The 26,110-nt window shown below is 32.7% G+C and overlaps 1 long non-coding RNA gene across 3 annotated transcripts; it reads right to left on the bottom strand.

Moving 5' to 3' along the window:
- Nucleotides 1-3,199: 3,199 nt before the first annotated feature.
- On the bottom strand, nucleotides 3,200-7,289 carry LOC143079323 (uncharacterized). Of its 3 annotated transcripts, none has more exons than XR_012979384.1 (4): nucleotides 7,149-7,289; nucleotides 6,005-6,099; nucleotides 5,024-5,118; nucleotides 3,200-3,801 (listed from the first exon to the last, which is right to left on the bottom strand). It is a non-coding gene; the product is annotated as an uncharacterized LOC143079323 (long non-coding RNA). The 3 variants fall into 3 exon arrangements; XR_012979385.1 differs by having other exon boundaries at nucleotides 7,144-7,227; XR_012979383.1 differs by having other exon boundaries at nucleotides 7,044-7,187.
- Nucleotides 7,290-26,110: the final 18,821 nt, after the last annotated feature.

Raw genomic sequence — 26,110 nt, 5'->3', positions numbered from 1 at the left:
TCAAGTTATCAATAACACCAAAGGACTTAAAGTGCCATATAGCAACAAACCACAGTACAAACATTCATTTTTTGTGGAAACAACTATTTACTGGAACCAACTACCAGATAAAGTTGTGCATACAGGTTCTGTAGAGGCATTTAAGACCGCTCTACAAGAACACCGCCCATAACATCGGCGCTCTTCTCCACCGTGTATAAAAGCCTAAACAGGATTCTACACGTACCACTACAGATACAGATACAGATATTAAAAAGACATTGCCTCCAACAGGTTAGGAACAACCCCTCAATTGCATGACTATCCCTTAGGGAGCTACCATTTGATTTTTATGGGGGGGGGGGGGGGCTAGGATGAAAAATTTTGTCCTGAATTTTTTTTTAGCTGTAATATCTGTCCTGCCTTTTTATTTTTCACTCTGTTCTGTCCTGTCTTTTTTTTTTTTAGTTCATCCTGACTTTTTTTTTACCTAAATTGCCGTCCTGACTTTTTTTTTTTGCAAATGTCTCATCCTGCCTTTTTTTTTTACTCAAAACTCCTGTCCTGCCTATTTTTTTCAAATTTCATCCTAGCCCCCCCCCCCCCCCCCCCCCCCCCATAAAAATCAAATGGTAGCTCCCTTATATGAGTAATACATTTGAAGTGATTAATTTTGTTTTTGTTGTAAAAGCCACTTTTTAGTACAAAATTTATGTCAAATGAGCATATATTTATATTATTTGAAGAAATGTTTCCCATTGGCATTGAAAGAACTATTTACATCTATCTGGTATCGTAAGTTCAAAACATGTCCAAGAGTCCAAATAATTTTGACACTTTGAAAGACTATTTTATATTTTTGCTTACATGTAGATGCAAAAATTATAGGACTAGGCATGTTTTTTTCTGTGATGCCTTCCCTCTCTAAACATTCTTTTTTAAATTTGTATGGAGCTTGTGTACCTTATTTGGTCTTCTGTCAGTCCTCTTTGATTTAAAGTCTTTAATATTGTATTTCTTTGTTACCCTGGTAATGGTTTATAATATGAATAAAACACTGCAAGTATGCAACAGCTGTACAAGGTCTTATTTTATTGAGTAAGACCTCAGACTATTATTATAGACAATTTTTTACCCAGGTGATTCAATATTTAATGTATAATAAATTTGTTTTATTTTGTAGAGCAAAGCAGTATTGCATTGATCGATTGCTGTCAATATTCTTCTATGGAGTTTTGCAGGATTAAGTAACTCATGATTTTATGTACTGTGCATATGTGTGAATTGTAGTCGTATGCCTTTATATAATATACTGAGTTGCACATCAATCAACAGAATTTCACCAGATATTTTTGGCTGTGAATGGTTTTAACTAAAAGAACAGGAAAATCTGATTATTTTATTTACATGCCCTTCAATTTAACATAAATCTACATACATATATAGCCACATCGAGATAGTGTTTGTTGACCTACTTTCTACTGTATTGTTATTCATTGCAATTTTATTTTCTTAATATACCCTAACAACAAGGATTAGAGGCTTGATAGACTTACTAATTCAGTTTACTAGGTTATTTCTTTTTCCTAGTATTTATAGTCACAAAGAAGGACACAACGCAACAACAAAAACTAAAGAAAGCAACACAAACCCTACCAAAAACCATATATTTTCAGTATCATAGTTCCTGATAGCCTTTTATGAAATATTACAATTTCTGCAGTTGGCAATTAGATAGATAGCTGGGTATTTACAAATAAAGCCATAAAAGGCATGCTTTCAAATTAATAGTATTATTTAACCCTTGTACAGTGTTATGCCTTAAGCTTTAGTTCAGTGGTTGTTGTTGGTTCATGCATGTAATTTTTAATTTTCGATATTTTTTGTTTTGTAATAAATTAGGCCGTCAGTTTCTCATTTGAATTGTTCATATAATTTATGTCTGGGCCTTTAACAGCAGACTATATATGGGTTTTACTCATTGTTGAAGACTGTACAGTTGCCTATAATTGATAACATCCACTTGATTTGAACTTTGATTGAGTTCTCATTGGCAATCATACTCAAATGTACCTTTGTTGTTGGGATATACAAGTACCCGGCCACGTCCACTCTATGTAGTATTTCTAATTGTATCCATCTGATGACTAGCCTTTTTCAACTGATTTTTTTATAGTTCGTTCTTATGTTGTACTGTTACACCACTGTCCTAGGTATGGGGGGCGGGTTGGGAAACCGCTAACATGTTTAACCCAACCACATTCTGTATGTATGTATATATGTGCCTGTCCCAAGGCAACAGCCTCTAATTCAGTGGTTGTCGTTTGTTTTTCCTTCATCTTTATACAACTGTATATTTGTATTACGTTGTATGGGTTTTGCTCATTGTTGAAGGCTGTACAGTAACCTATAGTTTTTCATTGGAAATTATATCACATCTTTTTTATACTCATCTTCTTATTTTTATGCATGTTAAATAGCCTTGTAGGACTTTCAATCTTAGTTCATTTATGTTTTGAAGTTTTGTATGACATCTATTTTCACTGAACTAGTACACATTTTGTTTTAGAGTTCAGCTAAAGCCTGCCTGAGGGAGCTGGATTTTCTTTGCTGTGATAAGAAGCATTGGGATCTTTGGCTGTTTTCTTCTACTTAATTGTCTCTTTGACACATTCCCCATATCTATTATCAATTTAATATATTCAACATTAAAGTAGATTTTTTTATTCCTACTTGTCGTTTGACTGTCCAAAGTAGGCATTTGCAAAACTCCTAGATGGTCTTTGTGTCCATGACATAAACATGATAAACTGTAATGCCACTTATTTTCTCCATCATAACAATTGAACATTCAGTAATTTAGAAATATCAGTTAGATTAACAATGTTTTTTGCCATGTTAGAGCATTTTAAAGCTTACTATAGGCTATGGATTTTGCTCATTGTTGAAGGTTGAAAGGTGACCTACAAATTGAATGCACAATATTTGAACTCTGGTGGATATAAATCTCAGTGGCAATCATACCATATCTCATTATAATTATAAGCATTCAATGTAATGATTACTTTTCAGAATCATATTAAGGTACACTCGATAGTGTTCTTTCTTCATTCTCTTTGGTTTTAATATTAAAATACAATTTTTAGGATAAGTGTTTCTAGTTTCAAATTGTATTTTTTTAAGCGGGTTTTATGTCAGAAATAAACAATGTAAAACGAAATACAACAAATAGCTACAGCTAATTTATTTTCATGGTATTGTCAGAGGCGGATTTAGAGGGGGCCAGGGGCCCCTGGCTTCCCCTTTTTTGGAAAGAAATTTGGTTGATTATATAGGGAATCACTGAAGCATGACTGGAGTGGGCCGGACCCCCTCTTAGGCAGTCAGTGGGCCCCAACTTATGAAAATTTCTGGATCTGCCACTGATTGTGTGATAAAGTGCTTATTAATGTACTGGAAACAAATAAGAAATATCTATTTAAAATCACTCAAACACCATACCAATTGTCTATTTAAACTTTAAAAAAATACTTGTACTTCATTCAGCAATGATCTTTGTCATTTGTTTTTTCAACATTCTACTCCATTAATAACAAAAAAGTCTTTTTAGAAAATCATACAACCAAAATAACAAATGCAATTTATTAAGAAATAAGAGGCATTGACGACCAAGATGATAATTCTATGGATGCTGTAATGTATTATCATACATGTATGACACTACAATGTAGTATGGACATCAATTATAACTATTGCACAAGTATTGTAAGCACAGTTGGTCAAATGGTGTCTACTCTTGTTTCTTTATTTCTTCACTAGTATCTGAAAAGCAAAGTAAATTCTGTGGTTATAATCAGACTATACAACATTTTTGGTAATGGATATCATGAAGTGACTAATTGTTATTACATGTACAATTGTTACAGAAATATTTATATTTTAAGAGTTTTACCCACAATCCTGTACCAAAATGTTCAGGGAATATTATTACAAGTTTATATGTTTGACAAAATGCTCAGAACTATACAACTATACTGGTAATCGTTACTAGTTTACAGGAAACAGACATATGAAAATTATACAAAGTTATTTTCCTATGTGAAACTTTACATTGAAAATCATTGTGTACAAATAATCTTTATTCTATACCAAGTATGGCTAATTTGACAGAGGTACAGAATGAGACTGTTATGAACTATAAATCATATACAAGCAGTGTATGTTCACTTTTAACACCTGATATAACCTGGGTTTTAAGAGGGTTGTATTGTGTTTGTAGTCCATACAATAACTCTTAAACAGAGAAACATTCCTTTTGTTTTTCAACACATCTATGTCATGCATTTGTTTCAATTTTTCTGTTTTTGTGAATTGTTTTTTTTTTACTCTCGCTTTCTGACGTTCCATTTAAAATATATACTGGTTGTAAAAAAATATTATATTTGATGGAGAATATCTATAAGTGTTAACTTACTTATCTTAATATAAAAAAAATTCAGGATATCAAGCACAACAAAAGGAGGCTATATTTAACTAAAATCTGGGTTTAATCCATTATTATATTTTACTAAACTAACATAACAATAATGTATGTAAGTTAAACAACAAGTGCCCATCCATGGAAGGATAAATATAACAGATGAAAAAAGTAGATTTTTCAACTATAGCTAATAAAGTTAAATTTATACTTAATCAATAATCAACTTATAGAAGCCAATTGAGAATTTCACTAACATTTTCATTGCAATTAACCCCACCCCACATTATAACTTTGGATCTCTAAGTGTCTTCCCTGGTCCCAATATGCATGACCGTTGGTTTTCCCGTTTGAATGGTTTTATACTAGTAATTTTGGGGCCCTTTATAGCTTGTTGTTCGGTGTGAGCCAAAGCTCCGTGTTGAAGGCCGTACTTTAACCTATAATGGTTTACTTTTTTAAATTGTTATTTGGATGGAGAGTTGTCTCATTGGCACTCACACCACATCTGCCTTTATCTATGTTTAAATGGAAAAGCCTTAAAACAATATGTTGTGTATGTGTTACCTGGTAGATTAATTTGACCTGTCACCATCATCAGGACTGTTGTTCTTTTTCTTCCAAGATGAAATACATGTTTTGTATGGCTGCAAAGCCTTTTGCTGAAATATAATTAGCTCAAGTTTAATAAAATGCAATTTGTGTGAGGCCAATGTCTACAAAACTATACATTTGTTTAGAAATTTTACTGAATAAAGTAATTTTGCAAAACTAAGAAACAAGTTCAAGTAGATATGCAAGGTTCAAAAACATTTAGTCTGACTTCATGTATCTGTATCGGAATAAAACCAAAGAAATTATTTTTCTTATTGGTAATTCATGTCGTACCGGTATTAGGGTGCCAAAAAAATATTCTTAAAAAAACCATTGGTACAATATATTCAAGATATATTTCATATGCTAAAAAAAAAAAAGTCAAAAAGTGATAAAACATATCATGCATATAGTGTATGACATTTAAAGTTAAGTTCACATATGTCCGAGGAACATGTCAGTAACTGCTAGTAGTCCTTTGTAAATTTTTTCATCGTCATTTTGCTTAGTTTGGTTTGTTTATTATTCTGACATAGGACTAAATATGACTTCTTTAAACTGAGATTTAATGTGCCTATTGTTTTTGTTTTTCTACAATGGCTAGCTGGATAGGTTGAGATCTTGCAAAACATGTTTAACCCCTACACATTTTTTCGCATGTCCCAAGTCAGGAGCCTCTGGCCTTTGTTAGTCTTGTATGATATTTAATTTTAGTTCATTTATATATTTCGGAGTCTAGTATAACATTCATTATCACCTTGACCCCATGTTACCAGGAGTAGTACACATTTTTGTTAAGGTGGCAGCTGAAGCATGCCTCTGTGTGCGTGATTTTCTCAGTGTTTTGTAGATCCATTGGTGGTCTTTGGCTGTTTTCTGCTCTTTGGTCAGGTTGTTGTCTCTTTGACACATTCCCCATTTCCATTCTCAATTTTTTATTAATAATAAAATTACCCAATGACAGTCAGTTATATGTGAGGCCTCTTCGTTCCCCTATATACATTTGTACTAGGTTTGTATTCTCCAGCCATTCAATACAGATAACTGACCTGGAAAAGATATAATATGTCAGTATTTTACTATTTCAGATGCAACTCAATGCAGATACTTTATGCATAGATTACAATGTACATAGATTATAGATAGTTATAATATACTGTATTCTGTTGGTCATATTATTTATTTCATTCTCAATACTAATCAGCCTGTTATGGCAATCAACAATTGTTACAACGGTAAATCTGTATTTGTTTAATTGTTAGTTTCATTAAGTGCATTCTAAATTCTAAATGGCATAATCCATATATATAGCATGAGGATAAATTGTCTTATTGTAAGAAGAATTTCATATTCTCTTGCACCGTCCCTTGATGATCTTTGCTGGTTGGACACAGAATCTATAATCTTAAAAATATGCTTTTAAAATATATTTTAAATAATTTAGGAGTTTGACTCATCTGCATAAAGTACAAGAAGGGACTTCCCTTTAAGCATCAATTCTTGGTGCTTACTGCAGATTAGTCATATTAAATATCCTTGTGATTTGCAGTATAACTCAAGAGTCAAATGTTTTGGTAGTTTTGGGTTTTTTTTATATTGAGATTTCAGCTGAGATTACTGTGTTGTCTCAGATTTCATTGATCGATGCATGAGGTAAAATAACTACAAACCTAATACAAACTGTCAAATATTTTATTTTTATGATACTAGTTGTCAGTGGCGGATCCAGAAATTTTCAAAGTGGGGGCCCACTGACTGACCTAAGAGGGGGCCCGCTCCAGTCACGCTTCAATGATTCCCTATATAGGCAACCAATTTTTTTTCTCAAAAAGGGGAGGCCAGGGCCCCCCCCTAAATCCGCCTCTGGTTGTTATGATTTTGCAAACTAATCCTTGGTTGCATAAAGGTGTACAAAAACAGTAGGTTGTAACAACCAAGGATAAGTTTGCACCCCCCCCCCCCCCCTTTTCTGAGTTATGTGTTAAAAAACTACCTTTTCCCTATCCTATTAAAAGAGACATTCGTAAACATGAACCTTGATAAGTTAATTGTCTAGTTTCCATGCTGTTCAAACGTTTCATTTTACACTAAACCTCACAACTCTGATCAACTCTGGTCAACCACTGCCGCATGTTATCGTCCATATTCCTGAAGTTTTTCCTTCCGGGAACATGTAGTCAAGGTCATTACCTAATTTTAAAACGCCATCTATGAACGAAATCCAAAGACACAAAAATCCAGACGCTATATTCATGGGAAAAAAATTTGGTTGATTATATAGGGAATCATTGAAGCATGACTGGAGCGGCCCCCCCTTAGGAAAAGTTCTGGATCCGCCACTGCCGCCCTTTTCCTCATAGTTACTGTCGCTGGTTTAATATAGCTCTTCTGTATATTTTCATATTGACAAAAAGAGTAGCCCTCGAATGCATAGCCATATTTCGTTGTGTGAAACTCCCCCTTTTTTAAATCGACTTTTGAATGCCTATAATGTATGCCGTCTCTGTACAATATCTAAAGCTAATTCAGTATTCAAAGCACTTATTATCTAATTTTCATATCGTCTCTGTTCCAGTGATATCAGCCCGTCATCTTGGGAGCTTTTGAACATTTTTTTGTTTTGTTTACCGCTGATAGTTCTCTCAGATAATATTATCGCGCCAATGACGTGATCTCGTATCTCGCGTTGCTTTATAAAACTCATGAATATTCATACTACCCTAGGCTAGTGCTACGTAAAGCTAACCAATATTATAGCGCCAATGACGTGATCTCGTATCTCGCGTTGCTTTATAAAACTCATGAATATTCATACTACCCTAGGCTAGTGCTACGTAGAGCTAACCACATTTCTCCCGGCAAATAAAATTACAAATTATCTCCCCTGGACATTATAATACTTAAAGTTAATACGGATACAATATGAAATATTTCCGGACTTTCTCTAATCTTTTGAAAATAACTATTTTAAAATCAACTATATATTTCTAAACATAGAATAGATTTGTATAAAATAAATTCTTGAAACGTTTCTCAATTGTTTACATAAATAAAGTATCGTTTCCTAAGCGTAACCAACACAAAAACAATTAATCACAATGGAAACGAAAGAAAATATATACAAAATATATACAATTAATTTAAGTGAATTTCATAAACTGAATCTTAACTTTAGTTAGCTTTTTCAAAAATATAAAGTAATTAAAACTCTTTAATTTAAATAAACAAAAATACAAAAAAATATGAATCAACTTACCTGGTGTAAAACAAGAGAAAGTTCTACTGTCCTGAGTAAATATAGATGTTTATTTCTTGAAATCAGTAATCAAAATGACCGTTGAAAACATTAATTGTTTCTATGCGGGCGTGGTCACATGATCACTGATTTCTTAACTTTCTCCTGTTTTCACCAATCAAAAATTACCTTGTAAAGCTCCCTTGACCACAACCTATTTTCACTGGTTTGTCAATAATCAAGTCATGGGTGACAGGTGTTATTAACAATTTCACACATGAGTAATAGGAAAAGGTTGTTTAACAAAAGCCTTAATTTACATGTAAGGTACATAATCCAAAGTCAATAATTTAGCGCCTACATGTCTCTTTGTTATCCGTCTTAATTATGTAATCTGAATATTCAAGTTGTAAGTCATTCTTCTTTATCAAAAATTAACATTCCAAAAATAATATAACTTATGTAAGAAGAAATTTTAGAAATAACTGAAATAAAAATTTAAACTTCAAAATACACACAGATGGAATTTTTTTCGGTCTTACTATCAAAAATACCAACATCAGCTCTCACACATGTAGTTCGATCGTGTGTCGAGAGGCTAAGGGAAAAGAACAGTTAGCAAACCAAGATACCGTACACGATTATCAATCAATTTCTTGTTATAATAATAGGATAAAGTTCATTTATAGAAAAAAATACTGAAATCCTTAATCTACTAAAAAAAAAAAAAATGATTTAGACCCCGAGTCCCCTTAAGTCATGCAAGTAATGTAATTTTGACAATTTTTTTTTTTGAAAAATGGCACCAACTTTTAAGTTATTTCAAATTGACCGAAATTTTGTGAAAAAAATTCTGGATCCTCGTTCTGCACTAAGTATCAATATCGAGAAATTTGTTACGGTGTTGTTTACAACATATCGTATTAGAATATCTGTATCTGTATTTCCCACTTCTGTAATACAGGTTGGTACGTCACAGATTCCTTTCGGTTGTTGTGTGACGGTTCGGTCTGCGCATAAATTAGTTTGTTGCGCTTGCTGAGGAGAGTGGATTTAAATTCCTCGGTTGTAGTGACACACACTACAGAGTCCTCTAGATGTTTCCAATCTACTGCAGTGCGCACAAAGATGGAATTTTTTTCGGTCTTACTATTAGGAACTATGACCGTACGTTTGTTGTTGCGCACTTGCTGGTCTATAATTAGTCCAAATAATTATGCCGTTTTAGTATGGACTTTTGATAATTTTTTGTGGACGCCTTCCTTCAGCAAAATTAAAAATAGCCTTTCTAGACGGCATAACTATTTGGACTAGTCTATAATGTTTTTTGTTACAAACATTATGATTGGTATATGTTGTTGCTTTTATTTGTCGCTTGGGTCTGTGGAATTTCATTTGATCGTCTGGTGGAAGCGCTGGTAACTTCCCATCAACCACTATAAAGAAGAAAATCAGTCATTGTTGTTGTCGTCTTGACTGTAGCGACGGAAGCAAACCAATTAAAAAAAAAAAATACTTAATTTACTTCATGTACTTTAGAATATTCATTACTAGGCTGTCAAGTCCTTTAAATATTTTCATTTATACCTAATCCACAGTGTAGATACTATTCTGTACGCTATCCGGAAGTCGCGATTTTCGAAGCGAGGATTTCAAACTGGCTAACAGAACGGTTTTGTTTTGGTGCTTTTTCTCATCATTTGTTTACTCCTATATCTATAAAGTGCTTTGCACATCTTAAATGTATGTATAGCATCATAAATATGAGTAACTGTAACAAAAACATGCAGTAGAATATAAAATATACGTGTGCATCACACCAACTTCATAGAAAAAGTGAAATCGATTGACAATTTTGCTCTCGTAGTACAAAGCAAATTATCTTTTATTGCAAATATTTACACCAGTTTACAGTTAAATATATACTGTTTCAATATTCCTATCGTATTAAAGTAGAATGTTCGTATTTCAAATAAAAAATATGCTTTCCTTGAGGATCCCAAAATAAATTACTGTACGATCAGTCTAAAACTGACTGTATTCTAGTAGCGATTTCAGATTTTTTGTCTGTATGACCAGTCGTCATTTTGAAGAAAAAAACAACAACAAATGGAAGTTTTTAACGACATTGACTGACAAACAACGGCAATTTGAAGGTGTATACGTGTCTATGTGAAATTATGATTGTGTCCCTGGAACTATAACGTGTAATTTCTTTCATCAGACAATACAAATATATTTCTGATGATTTTTGTAGACGGCAAAATAATCATATTTTTGTTCCATCAGTCTTACTTATAATCAAATGCCTAAAAAGCAATACATGATTTGCTTGTGGACTTTGTACTAGTGTGTCGTTGCAGTTATCAGTTTAACTATTACATTTTTAAAGACTATTTACACCGTCTGCCGTTGACCAATTGGTGATAACATACATCAAGCCTGTCTCTTTTAAAATGACAAAAAATAGATAGAGAAAACTTTGTTTAAAAACTTTAGGTATTGAGGAAAGAATTCACGAAATTATACCCCGCCACTTCTATAGTCCATGTTTTGGAATAAAATAAACCACCAGAAAAACTAAATTATAGGTGCACAGGGGCATCATTTAATAACGAATACGAGGAAGTTTTATTAATACTAGTATATGGTAAGTTTTTGAAAGTTGCGTATAGTAAACGGGTACCACCCAATAAGGTAGTGGAAAAGTCCTTATCATGGAAATAAAAAACTGATGATTTTTCGAAAAACCAAATAAGAGGTACACAATTGAATTAAATGATAAGGAATCTGAAAAAGATTCATTAAGTTATGACACTTGTCTGAAGGAAGTTGTGAATATAAAATAGGTACGCCCAATATAAGGTTATGACAAAGTCCGTATTTAAGATATAGAAACATCAAAAATATTTTTACCAAAAATTCGAAATAGAAGCTCCATAATACATTAATTGATTAAAAATGGAGCAATTTTAGAAAAGTTTAACAATTGGTTTTGAGGGTCACGGTTGGAAATACCTGATGGGTGCCCCCATATAATGCAATGTTCAAGTCCGTATCTTATATAAAGAAACCCCATAAAAGATTTTTAATAAAATTCGAAAAACATTCCTTTTTTTTAATAAATAAGGCCGTTAATTTTCTCGTTTGAATTGTTTTACATTGTCATTTCGGGGGCTTTTATAGCTGACTTTGTGGTATTGGCTTTGCTTATTGTTGAAGGCCATGCGATGACCTATATTTGTTAATGTCTGTGTCATTTTGATTTCTTGTGGACGGTTGTCTTATTGGCAATCATACCGCATCTTCTTTTTTATATTATAATTTATGATACGGAATCCGAGAAAAAAATAAATTAACAGTTGTACCAGTGAAGGATTCAAGAAAATTGGGATCCGGCGGTTTGAAACTCTTTTTTAACTTTCAATGCATTTGTATGGGAACATATATTTAGAATCCTCTTTTCTCCTGGATTGGACCCCCTCTCCATTTAAAAATGTCTGGAAACCCCAATGTATATTAAGTGGTTTATGAGGAGATGCGCTTGCAAAACCGGCGAAACATGTTGTACCGGTCCAACGGACGAACGGAAAGACGGACTTCATTATCACTATAAACCATCGCTTTACAAAGTGGTGTACAATTGAGTGTGAAAGAGACAGATCTACATCCAAAACAAAGTGAAGGAACTGTGATCAATTATAGGCTACAGTACGGCCTCGAATGTTTGTAAATACATGCATTTTTATATAACAATTAAATCTGTGTGTTTGTACAATTTTAAGTATAACGGAGGACATTTCTGAAACTTATATAAACAAACAAACCTTCTTATTTCAGCCACATTCAAACATCCTTATACTTAATGTAGTAAGTCGAGTACACCCTATCAAGCTAAAACATGTTTGAAAAGTTTACAGGATGTGAATTTATTAAAATACATTTGTGTTATTTAGAAAAATGCCATCTTCTAATGTATCGTAAATAACTTTGAAATCACTACTAGAATACAGTGAAATAAAGACTGATCATACAGTTTCAAAATATACAAGCGAGACTGATCGTACAGTGCGAAATTCGAACAAGTGTAATTTTCTTATTTCTGGCTTCAAAGATCTGGCTGAAACTTTTACCACCACTTTAAATATACTTTATTTAGTAAATTAAGTCTGGATTTTACGTTAATTTGTACAGTAAGGGTGCAAAAAGATTGTTTTTAGGTTCACCGACTGATTTTCCTTAGTGATGCACTTGAAAATCTCTTGATTAAGGCAAAGATACGAATAATGAATGTGCTAAATTTAATTATAAACCATTTGTGAATATCGATGTCAGCTGAATTAATCATTAAGCAATGTACAGATGAACATCTTACCGTTTAATATAGTATATCTGATAAATTTAAAATGTGATCCAAAAGGTTCTCGCTTCGAAAATCGCGACTTCCGGAAAGCGTACAGAAAAGTATCTACACTGTGTAATCTATAGCACAAACAATTTCTGCATAAAATACAATGTCAATGTAGTCCTGCAAATATTTAGGGGATAACACTTTTATTTTCAACCTGTCTTGTCTTGATTATTTATAGTGGTCAATTTAATCATTTGCTGTATTGGCTATTGCAAATATAACACAAGAATATTTTACTCAATCTAAGAACTCAATCACTACAAGCATGGGCGTTGTCTCATCCTGTAAAAGTGTTTTCTATATTCAAGGAGCTGATTCAAGTGTCCGTGCTCCATATCAAATTGTCCTGATCACACATGCGTTTGACAGAAAACTTTTTTCGAAATAATTTCTCCCTCAACTTTTTTTTATCCGATTACGGATTAAAATCATTTTTTTTATTTTTAAAAATGTAAAAAAAAAAATAACGCTAAATTAATTGAAAATATTATTTCAGTTTAATTATATATTATATATAAATATACTAAATAAATAAATAATTTGGAAAATACGTTGAAGGTATAAAAAGTCATGAGAATTCCGAATGCAATTATGTTATATCCGGGCACTCTGGTTCTAAACCTTGGTTCCATCTGGGTTTTTTGGTTCTGAACCTTGGTTCTATCCGGGTTCTTTGGTTCAAAACCATGGTAACTGGTTCAACATCTGGGTTGTTTGGTTATAGCAACCCCAATTCTTGGTTCCATCTGGGTTCTATTCTAGATTATTCTAATGTTCCCGTTGAACTTGAAAAAGATAACCGCATGTATGCGAATAAAAAGATAAAGTAGGTCAAAGACGCTAAAATTGTTTTATAACATTAAACATTTCACCATCGACGGGAAGGAAGCTGTAAGGTATTTATCTTCTCATTTTAATTATTTTCATTAGAAAACTAGATAAAAAGTAAAGGATCGAATAGATTTTGAAAATAAACCGAAATATATACAGTATATCGAACACCCTTTTATTTAATTCAGTCGTTCTGTTTTCATTTATTTTCCTTTACTCATTCCTTATTTCCGTTAATATTTTTAGAAGTTTTAAAACCACCCAATTAGGACATGTCGTTCAATTGGCCAACGATATGTGCATCTAGCCACTTGACCAGTTGACGACTTGCATATATATTTGATTGCACATCTATTTTCAAGTTCGACTGAATTTTATTTAATTGGCTTTGTAATAATGTCAGATTTGATAAAAAAATACATATGAATTATATATGTAACAAATCGTTTTGTTCAAAACAGAATGTTAAAAGACATATAAAAAGAAAGGGATGATCAATTTAAGTTTGTAAGTTTTAATTCCGTAGTTGAAAAATAAGCTATTTTCAAAATATTACAAAAATGTATATGTACAACAAATTTGTCAAATTTGATACTCCTTGTGAAGGGCATGCATATAATCATTCGGCCCAAAATAAAGTAATCAAAATTAAGATTGATTATTTTTATGATGAAATTGTGTGTGTGTTAATGACAGTGCTAGTGGGATGAGTATCACCAGCACAATAGTCAGAACTTCCTGTGTTGGCGCCATAGTGGAGCGGCATAAAGTGTTACTCTAGTCCGTCCGTCCCGAACGTCCCAAAAAATGGGTTTCGTTCTCCTAACTTCAGTTTGCCTCAACCAAATACTATCAAACTTATACACAATATAAAAAAAGAAGATTTGGCATGAGTGCCAATGAGAACTCTCCACAAGAGACCAAATGACACAGAAATTAATAACTATAGGTCACCATACGGCCTTCAACAATTAGAAAAATCCAAACCGCACAGTTAGCTATAAAAGGCACTGAAATAGCTAAACTAACGGCCTAATTTATGTACAAAAAATGAACGAAAAACAAATATGTAACACATAAACCAAGGACAATCACTGAATTACAGGCTCCTGACTTGCGGACAGGCACATACATACAGAATAAGGCGGGGTTAAACATGTTAGCGGGATCCCCACTATCCCCCTCTCTTAAATAAGTTTGACTCAATCAAATGTTATAAACCTTATACGCAATGCTTATTATCCCATAACACAGATCTATCAAGTTCGATATTGGGTGGCGTCACTTTTACTGTTCATGAGATATTAGATGCAAGAAGATGTGGTACGAGTACCAATGATACAAATGTCAACACAGAGCCTTAAACCAGGAAAAATGCTAAATCTGTTGTTTCCGTTCTTTAACTTTAGTTTGCCTCAACCAAATGTTTTGAAACTTATACACAATGCTTATGGTCACAAAACGGTCAAAATTACGCGAATCCAACATCTATATGTGGAAGTTTACTCATGTTGTGGGGGCATCTGTGGCAAATAGACATATTCTACCTTTATTTCAGTAAACAGCTTATTTACTTCCATTGAATTCTACATGTACTTCTAATAGAATTAACTTGTATATTTTTTTCAGAATCTCGGTGCACTTTGGTAACAGACAGTGATATTTCATGTTACATGTGACCAGCATAACAAAGTGTTTCACTAGATTGAGCTCTCTGTCTAAGTGTACTTTAAAGGTTCTTTGCACTGAGTTCAATTTATTGATATGCGTATACCTTCTGCGTGATTTTTTAAGATGTAAAAACAGACTATCCATATATACATGTCCATGAAATGAAATATAAGGTAAAATGATTGAATCATTTTGCATTATCGATCACGACTGGCAGCACATGGTGCTACTGAAGCAGTAAATGTTCTCTCTTGACTTTCACGAAAATTAAAGGATTTAGTTTTCATTTGAATCAAACATCTTAAATATTGAGAATGGAAATGTGGAATGTGTAAAAGAGACAGTAACATGTCAAAAGAGCAGAAAGCAGTCGAAGGCCACCAATGGGTCTTCAACAAAGCGATAAAATCCTTCGCTCAGTGGCGGGCTTCAGATGGCCTCTAAACAAACTGTGTACAAGTTCAAACTCCAAAACATACAAGACTAACAAAAAACAGAGACTCCTGACTTGACGCCAAAGTAATCATACCAAGAGACACCCAATATTCATATGTCAAGAGTCAAAAAGTCATAGTCTGGTCACGAGTTCCTTGTCAAAATAACACAAAGCAGATTTTGAGGAAAGGGTAATCGTGGTACACAAAACTAACAAATATATCTATATATCTACTATAGATATAAGAAGATGTGGTATGAGTGCCAATCAGACAATTCTCCATTTATTTCAAACAAAATATAAAAGTTGTACATTGAGGGCAAAGGTCAAGCTCACATGAAGTTTCTCGTGCCACTAGACTCACCATCTTATGACAATACATCCACATGCCACATATTCAGAAGCAAGGTCAATTGAAAATTTTATTTTGAGGTCAAGGTAATATACCAAGGAACACACTGTATCATGATGACACACCCAACGTGCATAGGTCAAGAGTCAAAAAGTCATAATCTGGTCAAGAGTTCCATGTCAAAAATACATACAGCAGTCCTGCACGAAAGTTCATCATGTTACACGTAACAATGTCTTATGTCATGATGCACTACACATGCCAAATACAGAAAACCTAGGTCAGAGACAGAAACACAAGACATATAACTAAACTCAATTGAACGGTACTTGTATTGCAGGTCACTACAATTGCCTTCAACATAGAACATAAACTCTCGCAACACTGCAAAGTTAAAACCGTCTTTCACAAAAGTTTGAACAGGATTCTTTGCAACGATTATCTTACCACTGTTAATTTAGAATCGAGTCATGCAGTTATGTCAATAAATTAAAACGGTAAGATTAGGCATTCAAACACTAAAAACTAGGGTTTATCATTAATTTCTAATCTAACCATGTGATAGTACTACGGTAAACTGATGGAAACACACGATACAGTCATGAAATTGAATATTTGCAATAGTACGACAAGAACAATACAAGACAGAGTTGTAAACAAATGAAAGTAATGATATATACGAATTTTTAATCACAATGCACAAATAAGGAACCGTAGTTTTCATTCAATTTATTAATCTAAAATGTACGCTTGCTTTAAACTATGGAAATTAACTCTGTATATTTATATATAATAAACGATCAATCTTGTTAATATAAAAATAAAATAGTTTCCCAATCATTCTGAATGTGTTGTAATAGAAACAAACGAAGGCTGATCGCTAAGGTTGATCGCCATATACACTTTGCTACACTACCTGGCGGTGCGATAAAATAATATATGGTTGCAATTGGTGTAATCATACGGCTCATAGTTTACATGCTTTTATAAAAAGGAATTGAAAAATTGAAAATCAGTAAAACTAATATACTAACTAGAAGTCTAAGACTAGAAAATTTGGAATCAATTTGAGAACCAAAACCTCATTTTTCTGCCTCTTCTACCAGGCAACACTGTTCAATTTTTTGAAATTGCAAATGGAAATGGAACTTTATTTTTCACAACTTCATTCAGTTTTTGAAAACTCTATTCAGGTTCTCTTGTTCAATCAAACATTCTATATTTCTTATTTGTTTTTATTTTGGGACTGACGAGGAGTTTAGCTTGGTCAGAAGTGGTCATTCCTAATAATGTGGGTATTTATTATTGATTGGAGACCGAATTGAACTTCTGTCATAGTCTTGTATTTTTTTTTTTTAATATTAATTTTGGTTCATTTATATGTTTTGGAGTTTATTGTGACGTTCATTCTATAGGAACTAGTACACTTTTTTGTTCAGAACAGACCATTGAACTTCGTCCCTTTGGGGCCAGCTTCAACCCGCCAATGCTACGTTTGCGCCACCTGTTTTAAAATTACATGGTATCATTTGCGCCAAAAATAAAACATACGATTGCGCCAATTAGAAGAAAAATTAGTTCCCTCCTCCTTTATTCGGTCAATGTTTCCTTTTCTGAAACATCTTTTTCTTAATTACTGCTGCTGCATGGGTACTTCCCAATTTTATGTATATAGTAGCTTGTAACTTTACTTTATTATCCAAAGAGACAAACATTTAAGGACGAAATGCATTAAAACAGTTCATAATAATTCTATTTCATTACTGGTACCTCTTGCGGTAGGTATAGCATCAGTCCATACGGATGGTTGGAACAAAGCATTGTGTATTAAACATATGTGGTTAAAACAAAATCAGCAAAAGCTCCTATTTTCTTCTCTTTCTCTTTCTTGTATTAAATATTCAGGAAAGCAATAATTTTTCTTCACTCTCTGTACATAGACGGTCTAATGCATTTCAATTAATTTTTCTCAAGATGCTAATCTCCATGGTGAAATATCTCCGAACATATGATACTGTTTAAGCAAAAAATATGAATAAAAATTAATCATTGATATTTATGATAAATATGTGTACAGGTAAATTGGCGCAAATGAGTTCCGTATATTGGCGCAATTGATACATTTGGAAAACAAAATTTGGCGCAAATGATACCCCTGAAAAAGAGTAATTGGCACAAAAGGACTGCTGCCGCTTAAACTGCCCGCGATTTTGCTTTTAAGTCAAACATGACTTCCGGTTTTAAACTTGCACATAAATTTCATAAGAGTACTCGGGGACAGGACAATAATTATCGCGTTGATAGAGACTTAATATAATATAGTAGTGATCGTCTAGGAGAAGAAACTTGAAATTGATAGTTAATAGCAAATACGCTTTATTTAAAGTATACTTATGTTCATAGTATACAGAAACGCGAAAATAATGGAATTTAACAGAAAAAGATAATGAAAAATAACGGACTTCGGAAAGAAAGGAGAGGGCTTAAACTGTTTCCAAGCGGTACCTATGAATTTTGATACCATTTCTGAAATTCTCTAGACACAAAATCTTTTACTGAAATTCTCCAGACACAAACTATTTCCTTACAACAGTTTACATATTTTCAACCAAGCTCCAAATGCCAGCGATTTCGCGGGTGTGTTCTAGTATCTGTTTTGAATAGAAAAAGGAAAATGCAGAATCCTATTATATATAGAACAATTATTACAACCACATGACATGAAATCTAATTTTGTTTGCTGGTCAGTAAAGGTCATATTAATATTGAAATGTACAAAGTCGCATGGTACAAATAACACGGGTAGTAAGGTCGTCATATCGAAGAGCGTTTAGTACAGTGATTTTGTCATAGTTTGGATAAGTTTGACATGACGGTGTTAAGTCTTTTTGATGACAATCAATGCAAAAATGTAAACATTGGGATATTTTGTAAACGGAGCTTCTGATCATTAATTCAAGCTGGAAAGTACTTTTGTATAAAGTAAATATGTTAGTACATCACAAGTTTTATCATATGGTTAATGATTTAACACAGAACAAAGCTTGCGTATGTCAAAATTTTAAAGTTGCTAATTGGTTTATTGTGCATAAAAAACGTTATTTTCTTACAGACTGTTACATCACATATATCTTCGTGATATAACACTGTGGTCAATTCTTCTGAAAAATACCTACTTTTACAACCAATTCAAAATTACTGAAATATCTGTGTCATGGTTTGGTTCATTCATGTCATGGTTAAGTTTATGTTCGACATGGTTCAGTTATGTAATTCTTGTCTTGTATAATGAAGAGTTACTATCAAAATTAACAAAAATCGTTCCATTTGAAACACAAAAGGACATAAAAACGCACATACAATGTAGTAATATGTTTATATAAGTAGATGCATATGATTGCCAATGAGATAACTATCCACCTGAGATCAAATGACGTAGATGTTAGCAGCTTTTTGTCATCAAAAGGCCTTCAACATTCAACAATGAGCAAAACCATATTTCTTAGCAAGATATAAAAGGCTGCGACAAAATTCAATGTATAGGAATTCCAATTAGAAAATCATCAGCCTAATTTCTGTCCAAAATAAAAAGCAAAATATGATACACAGTCACATACGATATTCAATGGCATTACAGACACTTAACTTGAGACAGTATATACACAATACTGCGTAGTAAAACATGTTTGATGGCTCCCAAACCTCTTCTTTGCCTTAACCATGCAACACATGTAAACTCACCAGATCGGGTTTAAACAAGAAAATCAAGTAACAGAAACACTAAAGACACAAATAAAGTACTGATATTTAGTGGGACCTAGTTTTAAACAAATAACAAATGATAAAAAGTCATGATTCTAAGATAGCTTCTTTTAAATTTCAGGATGTAATTCTGCTGCCAATATTTACGCTATACTGAGAATAGTTTGATGGTTTCGGATCTCTGGTTGTCTCTGTTCAATTTATTTACCCATTTTATAGAAACCAGCAGATATAGAGTTTTGCCTATTTAATTCATCCCATTGTTGAAGAATTCATGTTTGTGTTGTTGGTTTGCTGTCTCATTTATGTATTACCCACGTCATCTTACATTTGATATTACCTAGTAAATTGAAAATCAAATAAGCAAAAATGATAAACGGCAAATATAGATAGCACAAAAATATCATTGAATGTTCTAAGAAGTTCAAATGAAGTGTACTTGTAATATATATCAACGAACTTACCATCTGTTTTATCTTCGTCCATCTTATAATGCGTTCTGTCCTATTACAAACGATGATTTCTTGTCTATCCAGGTCAAAATTAGGGTCGTACACAGTTTAAGGGGACAACCATTTGATATTCGGGGGGGAGGGGGCGGGCAAGAGGATTTTGAAAATAAAAAACTCAGCCTTGATAATCACAAAAATAAATGGTTTGTTCTGTGGTAGTTTGAAAATAGATTACCTGACTTGCAATGTATTGAAAATAAATAACTCAGCCGGTCTAATCGAAAGCATGAGATAGCACCAGATTCTTCATAAGTTCATCTTTTTCCCAAAAAAAGACGGGAAACACTTCCCAAAATTTTAATAATAACAGCATAAATATTATTTAAATATACTTGAAATGTCTGAAAATTGGGTTCATTTAACTTGAGGTATATTGTCTCAGGAAACCTTACCTCACATTTATTTTAACAGGGCCGTAACTTCATTGAGGCAAATGCCTCATGTAGGAAATTTCAAAACCAAACGTCTATCTCCATATCTAATTGTGTTCAAAGCGAGTGCCTTGCAAGAAGTAAGTTCTGATTTCCCTCATACGTAGCCCTGATTTTTTTTGTCTTTAAATTTGTTCATTGATTGCCCTTCTGTATTCTGTTAGTGTTGCATTCACTTTGTAATCTAGTAATTTTGTTATGAACTTGATCATGAGTTTACAAAAAACAACATCCACAGACTTAACTATGTGAATTCCAATTTTGCTTTATCATGCACATTGGTCTTTGATATTGTCCCTAGAAACTTAAGTCTTGCACTGAATTTATACATTTTACTTCGAGACCAAAATATTGTCAAAAAATTATTAAAACAAAACTTGCATTTTCAGATTATGAAAGGGTCTTTGGAACACCCAGAAAGCATGATTTTGCATCATTTGTTCTTTAGCTTCTTGGGCCTTCAGTGGCTCCAAAACCCTTAAAAAAAAAGTTTGCCTCGCTCCGCTCGGCGAAATTTGTTAGCCAATATTTTTAATAGAGGCAAGTTACAACCAAACTTTAATACTATGTATGTATGCAATACATGTATATGCAGTTGGGAATATAAAAGATTCATTTCTGCAAAGGATGATGAATAATTATGATTAAATGGTACATAATGACTTGACTATACATGTATTATTTATAATAAACAAATCATCTAAAAATTGTAATGTTTTTGAATATCATAAATATAGTTGTGAAAATGAATAATCAGTCCCTTGCTTTAATGAAAATCAAAAATCTTGCTTCAACAGTGCACAAAATGAATAATATGTCATCTTAGTTTACAAAAATAAATAACCGATCAAAAACAAATCCTTTTGCAACCCCCCCCCCCCCCCCCCCCAACCCCCCAGAATATCAAATGGTCGTCCCCTAAATGTACGTGTACCAGACAACATAACACGTGGTTCTTTGAATTTCAATCCTTTTTTCAATCACATGTAATAATATACCACCTCATACTGAAAACTAGATAGCAGGAGTTTTTTTTTCAGATAGTATAGAAGCTATATTACATAACAAGTAAAATATTTGAATTAAATTAAAGATACTATACACGATGCATGTATACAATATTACAACGATTTTTATTGATTCCTAATAACAATTGATAAACTTGAACATTATATCGGCTTGAATTCAAAATTGATGTTGTGATCTTTCATATTTTAAATTCGAACTTTGAAAGTACTTTTTATTGTAACTTCACCTATTATAGTTTTAAAATTTTAAAACCAATAAGTTTTAAAACTGTTGTCCATGTCACGCGTAACTATTCGGTTTCGTCTTATGATGTCCTCTTAATATTTTTTAATTAGTTTTGTAGTTGGGTTACATGGACATATAACCCCACATCTCCTTTTATTCATCATAAACTGGTTCAAAATTTAAAATAAAGAAAAACCAATAAATGTATAGTTTTCTAGAAAAGAAAATGAAAAACAAGAATTACTTTTTGACTGGCTGCCACTTTTGAGTAGAAGTCTTTAGCTGTTTGACTAGTGATACCGCTTATGATATCCCCGGTAGAGTCAATATATATGGAGAAAAGATTATATGTGAAACAGAAGTAACGCTTTGTCTTTTTTTTTTTTGTAAAATTATATCGAAAGCTAATTTAAAAGAGCAGTGACTTTTAAATTGATAATGTAGAAAACTTAAGAAAAGTAACATGACATGTTTAACTTACGCTTTGACGATTACACCCGCTAAATTTGGTTAAACAGGCTTTTTTCCTTCTCATGCAGTTAATATATAGTGTAACTTCGTTCAATAACAGGCGCTATCAATCAAATTTTCAGTATTAAAGTGAAACACATATATTTTTATTTCGATCTAAACCATGACAATCTTGACCAAAACCATGACGAATTTCTAGACTCTTAACCGAACCATGTCAATCGCTTAACCAAACCATAGCAATTCCGATATCTTGCTTATTCTGCGTTAATTTCGTGAAACAACAATTCCAATATAGATCGTTTGACCTCCAATACAGATTCAAGCATCTTATTTGCTTTTTATCTGCTCGTGTGAATAGAACTGAGGCAAAAATTTAGGGAAGCAACATAAATTAACCATGTCAAACTTATCCAAACTATGACAAAATCACTGTACTAAACGCTCCTCGATATGACGACCTTACTACCCGTGAATAAACAGACATTAAAAGCACATGTATGTTGTTTTTGTTTTGGTAGGAAGGCCGTTACATTACTTATACATGTATATACTTACTCCATCAGGTAATCACCACTTAAAAAAATAAAATTAACATAGGAAAACCTTTTTATTTATTGACTAAAAATTATGAAATTAATAGTCAGAGTTCGTATATATCATATATTTACATTCATCAAGGAAGTTTTTTTTTCTGCAAATATATAGCAGTCAAATGGACAATAGAACCAGAAACCTGGTTTAATCATTTTTCAGATTTGAATAAATCTCGTTTGAAATTAGTGAGACAAGAATTAAAGAAATTAATTCCAAAATAGAAAATATGGAAAAAAATAAACTTTCTGTGAATTAGATTATCGATTCTCTACTAAAGAAACATTTGAACCAATATCTAAACTCAATAGTGGTAAAGCCTCAGGTCTGGATGGTATACCTAACGAGATGCTAAAGGCATGAACTCAAGTTTAGTTTTAAATCCTTTAATTCAGAAACTGTTTAGCCATGTATTTTCATCTTGTATATATCCAATGCAGTGGTCATCAGTTTATTTGTCTGCTGTTTTTAAGGCAGCAACCATTTGATTTTCTAGGGGGGGGGGGGTTTGGTTTTTTTTTCTGGACAAACTTTTTTTTTCACCTTTGGCGAAAGACAATCTATTTTTTTGGCGACAAGTCGAAAACAATTTTTTTCTTTCAATTTTAGCATTACATATAGTGGCAGCTGAGGGTGAAACAAACAATTTTTTTTTCTCAGGGTCAAAAATAAATTATTTTTTTCTCCAAAAACTGGAAACAAACTTTTTTCTCCAGAAAAAACCATAGCCCCCCCCCCCCCCCCCCCCCCCCCATTGCCATTAACTCTTGTGTTGGTAAATTGTTTAACTCTGTAAATAACAAACTAGATAATTTTTTTGTAAAAGAATCATTGATTTATCCATATCAAATTGGATTTTCAAAAAAATTGTAGACCATCTGATCATGTTTTTGTTTTAAAAACCATTATTGATATTACAAGGCCGAAGATTTTTTTCAAGACATTTCTAACAATTGTTCTAATTTAAATTTAAATATATCTCCTAAATTTTTATGGCAGCAGCTCTTGACCCAAGAAAACGTAACTCTTATGGAAAAACTGGGTTGTTATATTTGTGACTGTTTTGAATTAAGGAGATCAGGTATGCACACTGACACTAATTTAAGTAAATAATTTGAGAATAAATGCTTATAATATAATTTTAATCTTTTATCATGTTTATTATAGTATATATTTTTGGCTCTGATTCTGACCAATGCTTATATTCTAAATATATATGTATATCCCGCTATTATTGTTGTTGTTACTGTGCTGTACGTCACAGTCCGATATGCGGTTTAAATAGAACAATAGAATTCGACGTCTTGTGTTTAGAAGGTAGAAAAGTGAAACAAACTTTGTATACGGTTGTCAAGATGTTACAAAAGTTACTTTCCGTAAAGTCATTATAAATATTTGCATTCACGTTGTTTAATTTTCATATTGTACAATTGTTAATAATGCAACTTGCAAACAATCGTTTTTAAAACGACCATAAGTCAAGCTGTTACGTCATTTAGGGGGTCTCCTTAAAAACTGCTACTTTTTTTTGCCCAACATAGAAAAAATCTGGGGAAAATTACAAAAATTGAGAAATGAATTGTCAATCGTTTAAGACCATTCCCAAAGTGGCACACCTAAAATTGACATTTGGACGCAATTTCAAAGTTGGATGTTATATGACGGGGTTTTGTTAATTAATTTACGCATCGAACACACCCGTCCTATATATATATATATGTAACATCACATGACTTTTAAGTGATTAAAACTAAATTTTATTAAATAATATTTGCATGTTTGACATGTTTTTTTCTTAAACAATTACATTTACACCGACAGTCATAATTTCTGTATTATTTAAAAAAGTTTTGTTACACATTTTGTTACATCTTAATTATACAGTAACCCGGATTGGTTGATCATTGTGAAGTTGCATAATATTTATATCGTTGTATTCCTTTTGTTTGTGTTAACCAATTGTCGTTCGGAATTATTTTTTATACATCATTTATTGATCTTGCAATTTCTTGTAATTTAGTTTGCGTCTTATTTCTTTGGTGTCATATTTTGGCTTTTTGTGTTCGATCATACAGTATAATAAGTCGGTAGTTGCCCGCGAATGGATTTTTTTAATTTTCTTGTGACTCTTTACGTCTTATTTGTCAAATGCAGTTGGTTATTGTTTTGTGTCATGTGGAGATATGGTGCGATTTTGTTTTTCTTTTGATGTGTTTGCATCTTAGATTGGGATTGCACTGAGTTATTTCATGATTTCTTATATGCTATATTTTCGATACATTTTTATTGCCCCACCTACGATAGTAGAGAGGCATTATGTTTTCTGGTCTGTGCGTCCGTTCGTTCGTTCGTTCGTTCGTTCGTCTGTGCGTCCGTTCGTCCCGCTTCAGGTTAAAGTTTTTGGTCAAGGTAGTTTTTGATGAAGTTGAAGTCCAATCAACTTGAAACTTAGTACACATGTTCCCTATGATATGATCTTTCTAATTTTAACGCCAAATTAAAGTATTGACCCCAATTTCACCGTCCAATGAACATGTAAAATGATAGTGCGAGTGGGGCATCTGTGTACTATGGACACATTCTTTTTAGTCTATCTTATAGCATCTTACAATTGGCTCACTCTATTTTTCTCATACATGCTCACTATTACAAGTCAAGTATTACTAGAACACACCCGCGAAATCGCGGGCATTCAGAACGTAGTTGAAAGTGTTGTTGGAAGAATTTTGTAAAATATTGAATGACTGGAGAATTTCAGGAAAAGTATCAAAAGTCATAGGTACATGGGAACAGCCGACAATGCGGTATGGGCTTTGCTAGTTGTTAAAGGCCGTACAGTGACCTATAGTTGTAAATTTCTGTGTCATTTTAGTCTTTTGTGGAGAGTTGTCCCAACATGGCAATCATACCACATCTTTTTTTTTTTGTAATCAATTATTTTTGGTAAAAGATTTAATGACTGGAGAATTTCAGAAAAGGTATCAAAAGTTCACATGAATAATTTTAGTACTTAGGCAGCAACCATTTGATTTTGTGGGGGGGGGGGGGGGGGGGGCTATGGTTTTTTTATGAAAAAAAAGTTTGTTTCCAGTTTTTGGAG

Source organism: Mytilus galloprovincialis, chromosome 6 (assembly GCF_965363235.1).
Source record: "Mytilus galloprovincialis chromosome 6, xbMytGall1.hap1.1, whole genome shotgun sequence".
Lineage (NCBI taxonomy): Eukaryota > Metazoa > Mollusca > Bivalvia > Mytilida > Mytilidae > Mytilus > Mytilus galloprovincialis.
This window is presented reverse-complemented; position numbering and strand designations above follow the sequence as displayed.